Source organism: Siphateles boraxobius, unplaced genomic scaffold (genome assembly GCF_051911475.1).
Source record: "Siphateles boraxobius isolate OS27281-9 unplaced genomic scaffold, OSU_SipBor_1 130, whole genome shotgun sequence".
NCBI lineage: Eukaryota > Metazoa > Chordata > Actinopteri > Cypriniformes > Leuciscidae > Siphateles > Siphateles boraxobius.
In genome coordinates this window covers 35,064,031-35,081,504 of record NW_027508734.1, presented here as the reverse complement: position 1 = coordinate 35,081,504, position 17,474 = coordinate 35,064,031, and the positions used below count along the sequence as shown (strand labels likewise).

General features: G+C 37.8%; 1 long non-coding RNA gene across 1 annotated transcript; it reads right to left on the bottom strand.

The window, feature by feature from the left end:
• Positions 1-1,123: 1,123 nt before the first annotated feature.
• On the bottom strand, positions 1,124-2,480 carry LOC143736641 (uncharacterized). The gene is made up of 5 exons (XR_013203526.1): positions 2,392-2,480; positions 1,799-1,842; positions 1,581-1,643; positions 1,347-1,417; positions 1,124-1,162 (listed from the first exon to the last, which is right to left on the bottom strand). It is a non-coding gene; the product is annotated as an uncharacterized LOC143736641 (long non-coding RNA).
• Positions 2,481-17,474: the final 14,994 nt, after the last annotated feature.

The window sequence follows — 17,474 nt, the reverse complement described above, 5'->3', positions numbered from 1 at the left end:
GGGCTGATCATAATAAAAAATGCGTCATGTAAACACGTCAATTAGAAGATTCTGATTGGATTCTGCTTAATCTGAAAGAAATTCTGATTGGAAACATCACCCCCCTTTTTTTTAGCGGCATCATTCTTTCATATGCACATGCCCGTCATGGGGACTGCATTGTTAACAGTCACACGGTCAATCATGTGCATCCAAAGCAGAGAAAATTCATGTATAGGAAAAATTCAGAAAAAGAGGAAAGGTAGGATCAAGAAGTGAGCAAGCAATGAATTAGTATTATAGGTTCCAAGCAGATACAGTAACAATAATGGGTGCCCTATCTTATACAGTCTCCATTGATGCCTAATAAACATTGATACAAGTAGGCTATGGTTAAAGTGGTGAACTTATAAAGTCTTAATGCGTTGAGAAGGACCCCATCCCCTCTGGTTGGCTTCCCACCTTAAAGTAATATTTCAAAATTATTATGAAAGGGGGGTAAAATGAAGGTGGTGAAAACAAGAGATTTTTTATATAGACATCACTTTCACTTGAGGTGCAAGGAAATACAAAAATGGCAAGTAAAAAAGCGATGGTATGCCCGCACTGACTTGTTTTTTTTTTTCCAAGGACAGAAGAGATTAGGAACATGTTTTGTACCATTGAGGTTGCTTTTCAGCAAAGTCTCCAAATCAAAAGGTGCCCAGCAGCAGATTCCACACCATGGCAGTAGCAGAGGTGGCAAGGCGGGCTGCTTTCCACGCTTCTGCCTGGCAAAACACCCCTTTATAACTTCAATCTGAAAAATAATTTCACATCACAATAGTAATTTATTGGCAACTTTTAGAAAGGTTTTTATGTTTCATATTGATTCTTATATTTAGCTTCCCAATAGTTAATAGGTTATGATGTATAAATGCAGATTAATGATAAAGATATGAAACAAATCATTGCCCTAAACGTTATTAAAGGAGAGGACAGGGTGGGGGGAAGGAGGAGGTTGGATGGAGAGTAGGGAAGGAGAAGACAGTGGGTGGAGAGGAGCGAAGGGGTGCAGGAGGAAAGGATGATTGTCTCGTAGAACACTAATTGGCTCCTACAAGCACACAGTTTATACCCATCCTTACTAAATAATGTTACTCACCTGTGTTTTCGCTGATGTCTCATCTGTTGCTGCAGTCTTCTTGTTAGAGAAGAAAAACATTGTGAAACTCAACAATTGTAAAACTTCAACAATTTTAAGCATATGGGGCAATTAAATTACATATTACCACCAACTATACCAACATAAAAATCCCTATAGCTCAGTTGGAGCCTTAAGTAAAATAAGTACAGAAAAATCTGAGGTATAAAAGGGTTACACACACCTGTGGTGTCTCTCGAAAGCGCTCAGTCATCATGGGACTCTCTTTAAAGGGCTCGGTCTCCTCTCTGGAGTCTTAGAGAAGAAAGAAACTATTTTTATTCATCCAAGCAAGTCACTATAGATTCTTATTTACAAGGGGGGTGGGGGGGGTTATTTTTTCATAAAAATCCATATAGCTCTGTTTGAGTAACAAGTAAACTAAATAAATAAATAAAAATGCAAGGGGATTACTCACCGGTTGCACTTCTCCAAAAGTCGAGAAGGGGAAATCTAGATCCTCCACAGGACCCCTTCCAGTCTTGTTCACAGAAGAAAAATATAGTTATTCTCTTCAATAAATTAAAGTGCAAATACATCAAATTATTAACACTATCAATCAGCCCAACATCATAAGTCTCTACAGCTCTGCCTGAGAAACAATTTTAAAAAGCAATGAAAATCAGAGGAACTTACCTTTTGAGCAATAATGGCGAGGTCACTTTTCATTTGAGGGATTTCTAGAAAGAGGTTATATAAAGAAAAAACAATTACAATCACTAAATCAAAATCGCACCCAGCAACTCTAACGTTACTCTTCGAAAGACATTTTCTGCAGCTGTGAACGCAAGCTACAACCCTCCAAAGCCCATTCATAAGGATCTGCAGAGGAAACCTGGTTGTGAACGCAATTAAAAAATATATATATTTCTCCCAAATTCAAATTCCCCAAGCTTTTTTTTCTGGAGCCGATTGCCATCTTGAGCCGTTGAAGGCAGAGAAGTGTATGTAACGTTAAGTTACTCATGAACTATATTCTCTAGGCCATGACTTTAATGAACCCTCTACGAATTTCTCCAGAAAGAGACAAATAAATATAATTCTAATTTGAATCTTATCAACGGCTATATGAGCACCAACGCTACCAGCTGACAACATAGCATTTATTTTGCCAAACACGTGTTAAACTTTCAGCCCATACAATTTCTAAGTTTATACTTCTCTGCCACCGCAATATCCATCTCCAGAAAAAAACCCTGCTAATAAATATTAAAATTAGGAATACTTACGATTGATGATAAGTAGGACATAGCAGATCTCCAACGCTGATATCGCCATTTTTACTCCCAGCCGCTATCTTTCGGCGCGAATCGTCAAACGTCAGGCGGGTGATGTCATGACTTAACTACGCGGCGCTGTAGCAGCCATGGTAGCATGGTTAAATAAAAGAAAAGAAAAAAAAGATAAATGGCATCGCAAACATATATTAAATCCATATAGCAGAGATACAGATCTTTGGGCTTTTCGATTTTTTAAAAACTTTACAGACTCAAAATACATGCTTGTCTTCAAATTCATTAACCACAGTGAAATGCTCAGAGAAGGGATGATGATGATGATGATGATTACTTGAATGTATGTTCTATGTTCTTTTTTTTTTTGTTGTTGCTACATTTAGACTGTAATGACCTTTCAGCCAAATACATCTAGAAACTGCATCAAGACAATACAGAAAACATTGCATTTTGCATTGCATTTGGTGGATGTAACGGTGAATGTGTGGATGTTGTAATGTGAATCTGGAAGTGACTTGAAATTGGAAAAAGGGCTTGATTGACAAAATAAAAAAACGGCAAACCATTTTGTTATTTCCTTCTTTTCCACTATCTTCATACAAGAAAGAATTGACCTTGTAATTGTAGCTTTCACATAGCTTTCCATCTTCTCTCACTTAATTGCCATAATTAAATTCCATAACATGCCAATTACATGTGATACCAATTTCACATGTTCACACATACAGTTCTTGCATAATTTCTTTTTTCTTATTGCCTTGATAATAGAAAATATGAGCTAGGCATCATGTATGACAGTTGCCAAAGTGAGGTATGAGCTACAAAATGACCAGATCTTGCCATAAGCTAGGAGACATGTATGCACATATAGGTCTTATATGTGGATATAAAGAAGCAATACAGGAGACCTATATGGCCTGTATATGCACATATATGTACCTCAGTTTTGCCTATATGTGCCATATATACGCATATATGCAGCATATATTAGCATATATGTGCATATATGCTGTATATATGCAGCATATATGTGCATATAAACTGCATATAGGTTTCATATATGCGCATATATCCTCATATAGTTTTTTTCCATGTGGGGTACAACAGGGGCGATGTTACTGGCCCCTCTTGTTTTCATTTGTATTACAAGTTATTATAAGCCTCCTATTATCCTTGGGGTCAATGTGAATGGGGACAACTCTGTAAACATAAAATTAACCTTCTGATATTTTTTCAATGTCCTGTACACATTTTGAAGCATCGGTGTTCCTTGGGGTCAATTTGACCCCAGGCTCTTTTAGCTGTATAAAACATAAGAAATATTAAAATTTCACACACATTTGTTTTGGTTGTTTTATTGAGGTCACTATAACATGTTATAATTGTATAATGTTCATTATAATTTTACATAAATGTATTCCCCCCATGCCGTGGGGGAGGGGAAAACATAATTCTCATGGTTTACCAAACAAAGGGGAGGAGCAAACATTATAAAAGCATGAACAGAAGCCTGCCAAACCATTTCTCTTTGTGCTCTGTGTGCTCTCTATGTTCTCCATTTCTCTCATTTGAAAATGATATCTAAACACCCTTGGCACCCTCGTCCTGATCTTTGGAACCTCCACGTGTGGCTCCTGGACGGGATGAGGCAGGTTGAGTATCCTACTACCAGCGGTGGTGGTTACCATCACTTCCGCTTAGCATCGTCCACGAGACATGTCTACGCTAAGTGGAACCTCTTCGTCAACTGGGCTCTTCTCACCAAGAAGACCCCCGGAGATGTTCGATCAGTGTCGTGCTTTCCTTCCTTCAAGAAGGGTTGGAGCGAAGGCTGTCTCCCTCCACCCTAAAAGTATACGTTGCCGCTATTGCCGCACACTATGTTACAGTGGAAGGTAAGTCCGTAGGAAAGCACGACCTGATCGTCAGGTTCCTGAGGGGAGCGAGGAGACTGAATCCTCCTCGCCCTCCTCTTGTTCCCTCTTGGGACCTCTCAGTGGTTCTAAATGCCCTGCAGAGTGCTCCCTTTGAGCCTTTGAAATCAGTGGAGCTTAAGTTCCTGTCAATGAAGACAGCACTCCTGGCTGCATTGGCCTCCATCAAGAGGGTAGGGGACCTGCACACATTCTCCATTGAAGAAGCGTGCCTGGAATTCGGGCCGGCTTACTCTCACGTGATCCTGAGACCCCGGCCTGGATATGTGCCTAAGGTTCCTACCATTCCTTTCCGGGACCAGGTGGTGAACCTGCAAGCGCTGCCCCTGGAGGAGGCAGACCCAGCCTTGCCACTGCTCTGTCCAGTACGTGCTCTCCGCTCTGTCCAGTACGTGCGTTCCGCCCCTATGTAGACAGAACCCAGTGTTTCAGGACCTCAGACCAGCTTTTTGTCTGTTTTGGTGGGAAGCTGAAGGGAAAGGCTCTCTCACTGGAAAAGATAGTGGACGCCTTTGCTTTGGCATACCAGCAGCAAGGTCGACCGTGCCCCCTTGGTGTGACTGCCCACTCCCCGGAGTGTGGCGTCCTCTTGGGCTCTAGCGGATGGCGCCTCGCTAACAGACATCTGCAGAGCTGCAGGCTGGGCGAGACCTAACACATTCGCCAGATTCTACTATCTCCGAGTGAAGCCAGTGTCCTCTCATGTACTCACTTCAAGCAGCTAGTACTGGACCCACTCAGGTGTCTTCGCTTGCTCGCCATTCAACTCCACGGACTGGAAATGTGCAATATTCTCCTCAGGTGAGCTTCCCCGAAAGCCCTGAGTTCCTCCAGCACTCCTGACGTCGGCGCCAGTGTCTATTGCCTGCGCGTCAGCTAGGTGCCTCCCGTGTGCATGGTCCCTCCTCTGAGCGACCCCCACATGTGTATTTCCACTGTAAGCCTCTCTGAGCATGTGTCTTTCCCTTGGCAAGCCACCTTGCCACCCCTGGGGTTGAAATATTCCACCTGCGGCTGGACACCCCAGTGTTCTCCATATGCATCCCTTCGGGTCATATGTGTATTCTCTAAGTACCCCTTAACCCCCCCCCCCCCCTTTCCAAATGTTATTGATTACCAAAATCTATACTTAGAAATATTATAAAACAAATAAAACACCAAAAATATGTATACTTTTCCAATTTTAGGTCAATCAGTAAGATTTTATGGTGATTTGTAAATTTTTCCATATTCGTGCAATGGGTATTCTGGATGTATAAGGGGTGGGGAGGGGTGGGGAGGGGGGGTGGTGGGTGGATGTCAACTTAAAAGGTTATTTAAGTAGTCAACAAAGATATAAATTACCTGAGACACAAACCTTTGTAAAAGAAAAAATCATATTCTGGAGGTTTAAATTACTGGGGTCAAATTGACCCCAGTGGGTAAAAGATGTTATCGGATTTGTGGGTAACAGGAGGGTTAAGTATTAAAAGGAATAGTTCATACAAAAATGAAAATTAGCCCATGATTGGTAACACTTTATTTCGATAGTCCACTTTAGACATTCAACTAACTATAAGTAACTTTGCAGCTACATGTCGACTAACTGTCATTAGAGTATTAGTAGACTGTCTGCTTAATATCTGCTAACTGTTTTATTTTGTTGGTCCCCCAACAGATATTCTACTGACTATAAGTAACTTAGCAGCTACAAGTCAACTTGTTCTCCTAACACCTAACCCTAACCTTACAGTCTACTGACAGTCTACTACAGCCTACTAATACTCTAATGACAGTTAGTTGACATGTAGTTGAAAAGTTGCTTATAGTTAGGAGAATGTCTAAAGTGACTATCGAAATAAAGGTAACCCCATGATTTACTCACCCTCAAGTCCTCTTAGGTGTATATGACATTCTTCTTTCAGACGAATACAATCGTAGTTATATTAAAAATGTCCTGGCTCTTCCATAGTGAGTTTGCTTCCTTTTTCTCTGAGAAAATCAATACTATCAGGAAGACTTTCAGCATATCCTCTTTTTGCACTGAGGTCAGACCGATTAGACCACATCCTCAGAAAGTTACTATGTCTGATTTCAAATAAATGAATATTAACATTTTGGAAGAAACAGTACAGCACCTTAAAACATCAACCTGCACCCTTGACACACTCCGCACTTCCTTTTTCAAAGGTGGGTTATACTGTTTAGAAGCATATCTCCTAGCAGTTGTAAATTCCTCACTTCTTTCTGGGACTTTTTCAAAGTCCCTTAAAACTGCAGTTGTTAAGCCCCTCATGAAAACAGCAATCTAGATAGCAACATATTGAGCAACTACAGACCAATCTCAAACTTCCTTTCATAGACAAGATCATTGAAAAAGCTGTCTTCAATCAGCTGAACAAATTCTTAAGCTCGAATGGATACTTTGACAATTTTCAATCTGTTTTCCGACCACACCACAGCACAGAGACAGTGCTCATAAAGATAATAAATGATATTTGTTTAAATACTGACACAGGCAAAACATCAAGTCTGGTACTATTCGACCTCAGTGCTGCATTTGACACTGTCGATCACAACATACTTCTTTACAGGCTGGAAAACTGGGTCAGGGTTTCTGGGATAGTCCTAAAATGGTTCAAGTCGTACTTAGGAGAGGGAGAGGTTATTATGTGAGTATGAAGACCATAAGTCTGAGGGGACATCCATGACATGGAGGGTCCCTCAAGGCTCAATTCTTGCTCAACTCCTTTTCAAGCTGTACATGCTCCCACTGAGCCAAATAATGAAAAAGAACCAAATTGCTTACCATAGCTATTCAGATGACACACAGATCTACTTAGCCCTATCGCCTAATGACTACAGCCCCATTGACTCCCTGTGTGAATGCATTGATGAAGTTAACAGTTGGATGTGCCAAAACTTTCTTAAGTTAAACAAAGACAAAACTGAAGTCATTGCATTTGGAAACAAAGATGAAGTTCTCAAGGTGAATACATACCTTACTCTCGGAGTGATTCTGGAGTCAGACCTTAGTTTCAGTAGTCATGTCAAAGCAATAACTAAATCAGCATACTGTCATCTCAAAAAATTACAAGAATTAGATGCTTTGTTTCAAGACAAGACTTTGAGAAACTTGTTCATGCTTTCATCACCAGCAGGGTGAGTTATTGTAATGGACTCCTCACTGGCCTTACCGAAAAGACCATGACAATTGCAACTGATACAGAACGTTGCTGTCAGGATTCTGAGCAGTACCAGAAAATATGAACATATCACACCAATTCTCAGGTCTTTAAATTGGTTCCCAGTCACATTTAAGATCACATTTAAATCACTCAATGGCATAGGACCTCAATACATTGCAGATATGCTCACTGAATATAAACCTAACAGGTCACTCAAGATCATTAGGATCACATCAGCCAGAAATACCAAGGGTTCACTCTAAGCATGGTGAGTCCGTTTTTAGCTATTATGCCAGCCGCAGCTGGAACCAGCTTCCAGAAGAGATCAGATGTGTTCCCACAGCAGTCACATTCAAATCCAGACTCAAAACACATCTGTTTAGCTGTGCATTTACTGAATGAGTACTGTGTCACTGTACGTTCGACTGAATACACTGTATTTTATTTTTGCATCCTCCTTTAGATAGTTAATTGGGAAATTGAGAGATGAAACCATGTTGATGACCTGAGTCTGTGGTAGAGTAGTGAGTTTAATGTGAAACTCTCGGTCGGGGACCAAATCTCTTCTGTGGGGTGCGGACTGGAGTCAGTCCTAGAGCCTCCGAACAAATCGAACAAACCTAGAGCCTGCGAGCTCCTCCTGTCTGATTTTAGGGAACAATCTGGTCTTTTGGAGACGTCTAATAGATTACTTAGGGGCGCCGAAAGAACACCACAGACACAGTACAGTTAAGATCAGAAAATCTCACAGTAAAATAAGCAGCTGTGAAAAATATGATACACCGATGTTTTGCTAGATGAGAAGTTTATCTATGTATCATTTTTTACTCTTTTAATTCCTTTTATAACTGTATCATCTAATTCCTTTTATAATTGTTTTAATTTCCCTTGCTTTTATTTTGTGATTATTTTAATTACTTTGTAAAGCACTTTGAATTACCATAGTGTATGAAGTGTGCTATATAAATAAACTTGCCTTGCCCTGCCTTCCAAGCTGTATAATGGAAGTGAATGGTCATGTCTGTGCATCTAAAGTCCATAAAAGTGCATCCATCCATCATAAAAGTGCTCCACACGGCTGCGGGGGTTAATAAAGGCCATCTGAAGAAAAGCGATGGTTTGTGTAAGAAAAATATTTCATATTTAACACTATACAAATATTAATATTAAATATTTACACATATTTAACAGAGAAAGATTTTAGATTCCGGCCATATGCAGTCTACCTATGCAACTTGTGACGTCGGAAGTAGTGTAGTGGGTCATGGCGTAGCGTAAATATAAGCAGTACGTCGCATTACTCGAATAAGTTGCGCTTTAGGGTGAAGTGGAATCTGTATGTTCATTTGGCCTGAAGCTAGTTCTTTTACTTTATAAAGTTTTAAAGGGGTGGTTGATTGCGATTTCACTTTTTCATTTAAAATAGTGTGTAATGTTGCTGTTGGTGCATGAACAGTAGTTCACAAGTTGCTGCGTTGAAAGTTCAACATAAGCAGAGATTCTTTTAAAAATCAGGAAGTTTAATGCCTACCAAAACGACTCGAATGGGACTACAACGAGATACTTTCCGAGTTTTATACATTACTAACCCATAAATCTACATAAACCCTCCCTCCGGAATATGCAAAAAAGGGGGCATGGCCATATTTCTGCGGCTTTGTCGAAGAAGAAGAGTTATAGTGGAGAGCAGTAGCCATGCCGTCGAAAGTGTGTTATTTTCACCCAGCTGTCAGGTCTTCTTTGTTCGGGCTTCCTACGGACACTGTAGTTCGTCAACAATGGCTACAATTTATGTTTGATTATGTTCCTGAAAATTACAATCGTAATTTAGCTCTTTGTGCTCCGCATTTTATGGAAGACAGCTTCCAGAATCTCCACAAATTCAGTGCGGGATTCAACAAGAAACTGTTACTAAAGCATGAAGCAGTTCCAACTTTAAAACCAGAGGCAGCAGTTGTTGGGCCACAACCTGTAAGTAAGACTTAATCATTTTAAATGTATTTGCATGTATAATTTCAGACGTAATGTTTTAGTTTTTATCAAGGATGTAAACAAATTCCAGCGCTGACTTTAGTAGCCACATAGTTATATTATTTCGTGTGTCTATAACAAACGCGTACAAACATTTTGGACCTGAATTTGTAGTTATGTACTAATTTTGTAAATGTATTTTCCATGAATACTTTATGACGTAATTTTTCAATTTGATCAAGAACGTAAACCAATGCCAACGCTGTTTATAGTAGCCAGTTAGTTCGATGCTATTTTGTGTGTATAAGACAAACGTGTAGGAAACCTAAAGAAAACGATACACTGAGTAAACTAAGTTTTGTGAATAGATAAACGGTTGTTCATTATATCGATAAAACAATAACTTTAAAAAACGGTATTACTCTGTCATTTATTCAGTTATATTAAATGTTTAATCAGGAGAAAACCGTATCTCAAAAGCTAAAAAGCAGCAGTAGCATTTTCAAGTAACAGCGTATCGAAATTATTATATAATAATAGTAGAATAGAAAAGAATAGAATAGAATAATAATAATAAAATTTACCATTCAGAAACGTTTTGTAAGAGCCGTGGGGAGGTTCTGCTTGACTCTCTTCATTGCCGCTTTCTGGGTCTGATTCTGGCTCAAACATTATTTACATTTGACCGGAGCACATGCAACTTTCGCCCGTAAAGGTAATGGGCTTGAAGTTTACGGACAACGTGCACTACGCAGTTTAGCCAATTACAACACACCGGCCCAACTAACCAATCTGAGACCATTGCCTGTTTCTGAGGGAGTGGTTTCATAGAATCAAGAAGTCAACCGGTCGGTCAAATGACAGAGGAGAAAGCGGCTTACAATAAAGGTGAAATTTATGAAAAATGAGGCTTTAAAAAAAAAAAACACACACGAAGACATGTTATATTGCACCCCATAAACACAATCATGCAAAGAAAAAAAGCAGTAAACCACACCTTTAAATATGGATATTTTTCTTACACAAACGCATCGCTTCACTTCAGTCGGCCTTTATGAACCCCCCGGAGCAGTGTGGATCACTTTTTTGATGGATAGATGCACTTTTATGAACTTCAAATGAGAAACGGCCATTCACTGTCATTATAAAGCTTGGATGAGTGAGGACATTTTTTTTAATATAACTCTGATTGTATTCGTCTGAAAGAACAATGTCATATACACCTGGAATGACTTGAGGGTGAGTAAATCATGGGCTAATTTTCATTTTTGGGTGAACTATACCTTTAAGTGAGCAGTGATGTCCATGAGAAATTGATGAATCATTTCAAAGTCTTATAGTAAGTTTACTAAACATGGATCTGCAGCAAAGCAAGGATCTCCTGTAATATATAAAATAACCCCTTCAAGAAAGTAAAGCTCTTGGTCCCACCAGAGCAGTGCTGTCTTTTTAAATCATCATCATCATCCTAATTACCAAAAGCCCCAGAATTGAAATGTGCAAGCATTTCTATTATATTTCTTTAGCTTGGGGATACAGACATAATTATCTTTTTACTCATAAGGTGACCTCATTCAATTAAAGAAGAAGTTTGGAAGGACACAAAATCAATGGAGGACCAGAACCAATTAAAAAACAGCTAATTGCAGATGCATTTTTAAGTGGATTGACTAAGTAGCCGTCAATAACAACATCTCCTGCCAAGGAAATTATGCTGCGTTCACGACATGACGTAATTACCATAAATAAAGCTCCATATGTTTTTGAATCGCTCTCGCGGTACTTTGATGTCATACACCTATCGGTCTGCAGACTCTGCACAATGGCGCTTCAAGTCGAACATACCTTAAATCTGCAGTGGTCAGGTGGTACAAGTCATAGCTCTCAGAAAATTACACGTTGTAATTACATTCACATGAAGGCTTTTACAGTATTCTTAAAAATTATAATTACAAATTGGTAAGTATTATAATGTATTGTAAATGTTTTTATGATTATTTATCAGACGATACAACCTATTATAAGGTTGTTTATAAGGCATTATGCATGTATTATAATGCATTATAAACACAGGCTTCATATAAAGTGTTACTGCTTTTTTTAACTTTGTCATTTTCTTCCACTATTTTTCTCCTAATTCCAAATATAGTTACAATTTTAATATACAATTTGCGTATTTAATCATTAGCCAACACTCTCATGTTAGCAGTATGTAGTGAAATTTGACTTTTCACATGCTCAATCTAATGAAATATGTGGGTGAAATGTGTAGTCATGTCCATTTATAAATTGGTTTACATGACTGTGGCAAGCAGGGCGGTGCCAAGGAATTCCTAATGGCCTAAAGTTTTTCATGAAGGAGCTCCGGAAGGATAAAACTAGGAGTTCACAACAGTGAAGGATGAGAGAGGACCAGGCCTGGACCTTACGTTAAGTTTTGTTTATGTATGTGCGGCAGTTGTCCGTGAGGTCCTGCCAATTTACTTTCAATTTGTTGTTTGTTTATTTCGATATTAAAGTTACGTTGAATATTCGCCGGTTCCCGCCTCCTTCTTCCCTCAACTAATAAACCTTGTTACAATAACATACTAAAATGTTCTTATTTTTCTTCATGTGATAAAAAAAAATGTTTGTGAGAAACATGTTTATCTAATTTCATCAATCACAATTCAAAACATGAATATATATTCACAAGTCATAAGAGTCTAGCGATGTCTTATACTGAATTTGTTTTGCTCTATTGCAACTACCTGGTGTCCTAAAATAAAAATAAATAAAATAATTTGTAATCATGATGTTTGAGTTGTGTGATTGATTTAGGAGTGAAACCCCTTTGATCAAACTAATGGACTTCAGACCTCCTACAGAAACATATATTAATAGGAAGTGAAATACATTGTCACTGAGGAATTGTGTATTAAGACTGTGATGACACATCTCCTACAGTAAATTATATTGGAATCAAATTGGAAACAACTTTTCACAAAGCTGGTGATTTTCACTCTGTTGATAAAGAGACAAAACTGATAACAGCTGGGAGCCAATTCTCCTTCCCCAAAACATTAGTCATGTGTTTCTATTTACTCATGGGTCAAGCATGTGTAGTGTAGAGAGAACTATAGACCGTTCCAAATTCAAAATGTATTGAAGGGGGTGGATTGGAATCCACTGCTGCTTCAATGTATACGTAATAATTGATTATTATGAAGGTATTAATCAATATTTTTCCTTCTAAATATCAAATGAGTTGAATGACTTCTCTAGAGATTTTACTTTGTTATAAAAGTTATCAGTGTGATTACTGAAATGTTCTTTTCATGTATTCTTTAATGTCTGTATATGATATCTAAATGCAGTAACAGTACTCCAGCTTCCAGAAATAAAATAGGGACTTGTTTTGTGTTTGAGAAAGGTCTTCAACGTGTTAAAACATATAGGGGTCATTGAAGCCAATAGTTTAAGGGACCATTTCTTTGTTAAAGCCTTACTTTCCAGTTAGACTAAAGTTTAGCTATCCTTAAGGGAAAGAACGCATTATCTTGATGTTTTGAGAGGACTCTCCTGTTTATAGTAAGAGCCTGGCCAAATCCAACCTTGGAAAAGCTGTGTGTTGGTGTGTGTGTTTGTCTTCTTGGTTACAGGTTAAGGAACCACTGGCATTATTGGAGATTGACTGAGTTGTTGTTCTGGACATGCTGGCAACCAGCAACCCAAATCTGCGACCTGGAAGGTCATGACGGGCCTAACTTCAGCTGCATAATCGATGGAGATATGTGTCAGTCTATCTGTATATGTGTGGAAAATTACTGTGTTTATCTATTTCTTAGCCAATGAGAATCAATCATCCTGTAAGCAATGACGTAGCTTAGACCTTGGAAATCGTATAACTGCTGGAATCTTTGTAACTGTAAGCGAGGCGGCCTACGAACTCCAGTGTGAGTCTTGAAGCTGACTTCTGCTGATGAAACGGCAAACTATCTTCAGTAAAACTTTTTTATTATTTTATAATTCTGACTCCGGGTCTTCATTCTTCATATCTGGTTCTGGGTCTTTGACTGTATACTGTAAGGGTACAGTATACCACCCAAAATGCTGACCTAAATTACTACAATTAATAAATACTGTTACTGTTTACACTGGAAGACATTCAGGATATGCATTTTTCTAAAGAAGTTTAAAGAGTTTGTTTAAAAAGATGTTTAAAAGGTTTGTGCCCTGGGAGTGTGAAAAAAGTAAAAGTGACATGCTAAGGCCAGTTATGGTAACCAATACTAAGAATGTGTTAGGAACAAGGTAGTGAGTAGTGAACACACACTGCAAACCGTGATACACATGCAGCCATTAAGAAGAGTCAGTGGAGAGTGAAGGGTCAGTGATGGATTAGTAAATAAATAATTAAAGGACAAGTTCGGTATTTTACACTTAAAGCCCTGTTTTAAGATCGTTTCTGATGAAATAAAATGGTTAAGATTGAAATTTGGACAAATGCTGCTAATACAGAAACCGAAAATTCTCGGGACAGCAGCATTTGTCCAAATGAATTAATTCATTATTATCTTAACCGTTCTATTTCATCAGAAACAATCTTAAAACAGGGCTTTAAGTGTAAAATACCGAACTTGTCCTTTAATAGCCAATTTGTGCCATATATCGATGCACATATGTAACAACAAGTGAAGTGGATTTCATTAACTACCCAGAATCAAAACATTCCCAGTGAAAAAAAAATATATAAATATAACATATCGTTATTAAATTTGAGTTAATGTTTGGATAAAGTTAATGCTCAGCACAGTCTTATGAGGCGCCACGTAGGATTTAAATCAAACTTCGCTTAATAGTACATACATAACACACGTGCATATACACCTATAAATTACTCGTATATACATGTATACTATTGGATGTTCAAAATACATATATGAAATACACGTGCACACTAATATGAAATCCATACCAATACATATTGTGTTAGTAATGAATGCATATACACTTGTGAATAACTTGCAACTTGATGCATGCATACACCTATAAATACTCGCATATACATATAAACTTCCATGCATATACAACTATAAACACTCGCACATACATATAAAACCGATGCGCGCATACACATCCATAAAACACTCGCGCATACATACAAAATAAAACGTGGATGCATGCTTTAGTTGTGTATATATGTATATGCGAGTGATATCATATGTGGATGTGCGTGAACTTTTCAGTGCAAACGAAGGCATTTCAGTGTAACCGGAAGGCATTTCAGTGTAAAAGGAAGTCATTTCAGTGTAAAAGGAAGTCATTTGTGCGTACACGGAAGTAACCTGCCTATTTACCGCATTTGCAATCATGGAGAGGGATTGTGCTACAACTGAAGCAATTAGCATTTTGCGAAATGTGCTTGCTTCGCCCACTATTATAAGCTTTATCTCTGCAAAACCTTGACATTTTGACAGCAAACTGTGTGTGTCATTGTGAGAAGGGTATTCCTGCACAACCGGAGGCTGCAGTTTCAGGACCCCAGTTCTAGGACCGCAGTTCCAGGACCCTAGTTTTCTGTGACAGCGCCACCTACAGAACTGGGTCACCAAAAAAACTAATTTAACCTATTTCGAGGCAAAGATCACAGACGGCCCCAGATTAGTTCATTACTCATTAAACATTCATTACTCGTTAAAACATCACACCGCTAACATTACTTATTTGATCTGGACAAAATGAGCATCATTAGAAAAGATTTAAGACTCCAGGTTCGATATTTGTCCAGTGTTTATGATAAGACTGGTTTGCAGTGCATTCATTTCTTAATTTATGACAGGAGTGCAAAATTATTATTGATTGTTTTGAATAGAAATCGTCAATTATAAAGCAGTCATTCATGTTTTCTCCGGTTTATTTGTATTCACATACATGCAATATACAGCATCTGTGAGGGCTCTTATTCCAATGGTGCGCATATTTGGAGAAATAATAATTTATCATCACATGTTTGTAAAAAATATTTTGTCATATAGAATAACATTTCTATTAATTTTCCACTGAATTATGCGATCTGAAGCTAAAACAGCGAACATCTTCCTGATTTGCGTCAGTTGATCTCAGCGCTCTCTTATTCGCTGAACAGCTGTCAATCATCTCACGTAGTTCAACGTGACCATAATCCCGCCTCTTCTGTATGAACTTCTTCTGTGTAGACTTCCTCATTCTGACCTCCGTGATAACAAAGCTAAAGACACATCTCTTCACCTGAAACAAGAAGCAAATAAAAGCACGATTTCGAGGATATGTGGTTTGTGTGGGATTTTCGTGGGATTTGGGGTATTTTCATATGAATAAAGAATGTTCACAGTATTGCTAAGCAAGGTATAGCCATTAGCTGTGTATAAAATGCTAAACATAACATATTTCAACATCCTTTTTTGACTTAAAACTAGGGCTGTAGCGATACACTAATCTCACGATACGATACGATACGATACACGATATTCAGCTCACGATACGATATATATCACGATATTCAGCCAACGATACGATTCGATACGATTCGATATAATTCGATACACTTACATCATTTTCTGAAAGATTTAAAGGGGACAGAGTGATTTTGGTGACATCTTGTGAGTGTTCCATTTACTTGGATTGAATTATTTGAACTGAAAACTAAAAACTTGATTTACACAATATATGTCTCTGACTGGACAGTTTAAGTTATTCATTCAAGAGCTGTGAGAGCCTTCTGTTGTTTGATTCACATTAATGGCTCAATCGTCAGACGCTGCCCCTTTAAGACCGAGTGCAGATCTAATAGGTGACTGATGCACCATCATTTTCTCCTAACTATTTACGTCCATTTAAGACATAAACTGTTTAAGTGAATAAACTGTTTCAGTGAATCTCATAGCTGGTCATTTTTATATTATTATGTATATTTGATAGTTTAGATGCGCACATGAAGCCCAAAGTTAATTAGCCTATACTTTTCTTGTCTGGTTGCAGTCAATTTCAGAGCGTGCGTCGCCTTGTGAACAACTCTTGCGCGGATGTTTGTGCTTTTAATAGGTCTTTTAATGATTAAACGCGTCCGCAATTTAGCAACAGTAGAAACTGCATTTTACAACAATCACCGATCGTGCTGATTCTGACGGTACATTTGGGTTTTAGAAAGAAATGACAGCGCATCGCTGTGGAGGGAAGGAAGTTGCTCTAGACATAATGCAGTTAGTTTGGTTTCATCTCAAATATCTTCTTTTTATTATCTCTGAAAGCTGAATCTAAAATAAAATTAGAATGTTATCCCAGATCTAAAGTGCAACCACGTTTGAATGTTTAGTTCTGTCCTCATCGTCAGTCATTAAGCAGGGCTGTGGTGTTGTGCGACTGTGGTCAAGTGGGCCGAAAATACACGGTCAAGCCAGCCGCAAAATTTTTTTAGTATGCGCGTCTAATCGTGTACTTACGGTATGGGGGCTGGAAGCGGTCAAAATTGTTTTTAAGACTCTATTTTCCGCTATTTTACATTTTATTAGGATACAAATAATACATTTTCATGATTTTTTTAAAAAGCATGACTGTTTTATAATTATTTTAAAGTGTGTAGGCCTATGAGTTACATTAATTATTACATAATATATTCATGTTCATAGTAATGTCAATTAACATTAATAATTTTTACATTTTTATTGTTAATTTTAATGTTTTTTAGACACTATGTTCCGCTATTTTCCATCTCATTAGGACACAAATAATACAGTTTTATGATTTAAACAAAAAAAAACATTTATTTTTTTAATATTATTTTAATGTTTGTAGGCCTTTATGTGATTCATTAATTATTACACAATTTATTCATGTTCATATTAATGTTAATTATCATACATCATTTTTTTTACATTTTTATTCTTAATTTGAATGTTTATATATATATATATATATATATATATATATATATATATATATATATATATATATATTATTGTACTTTAACATTACATTTCATTAAAGT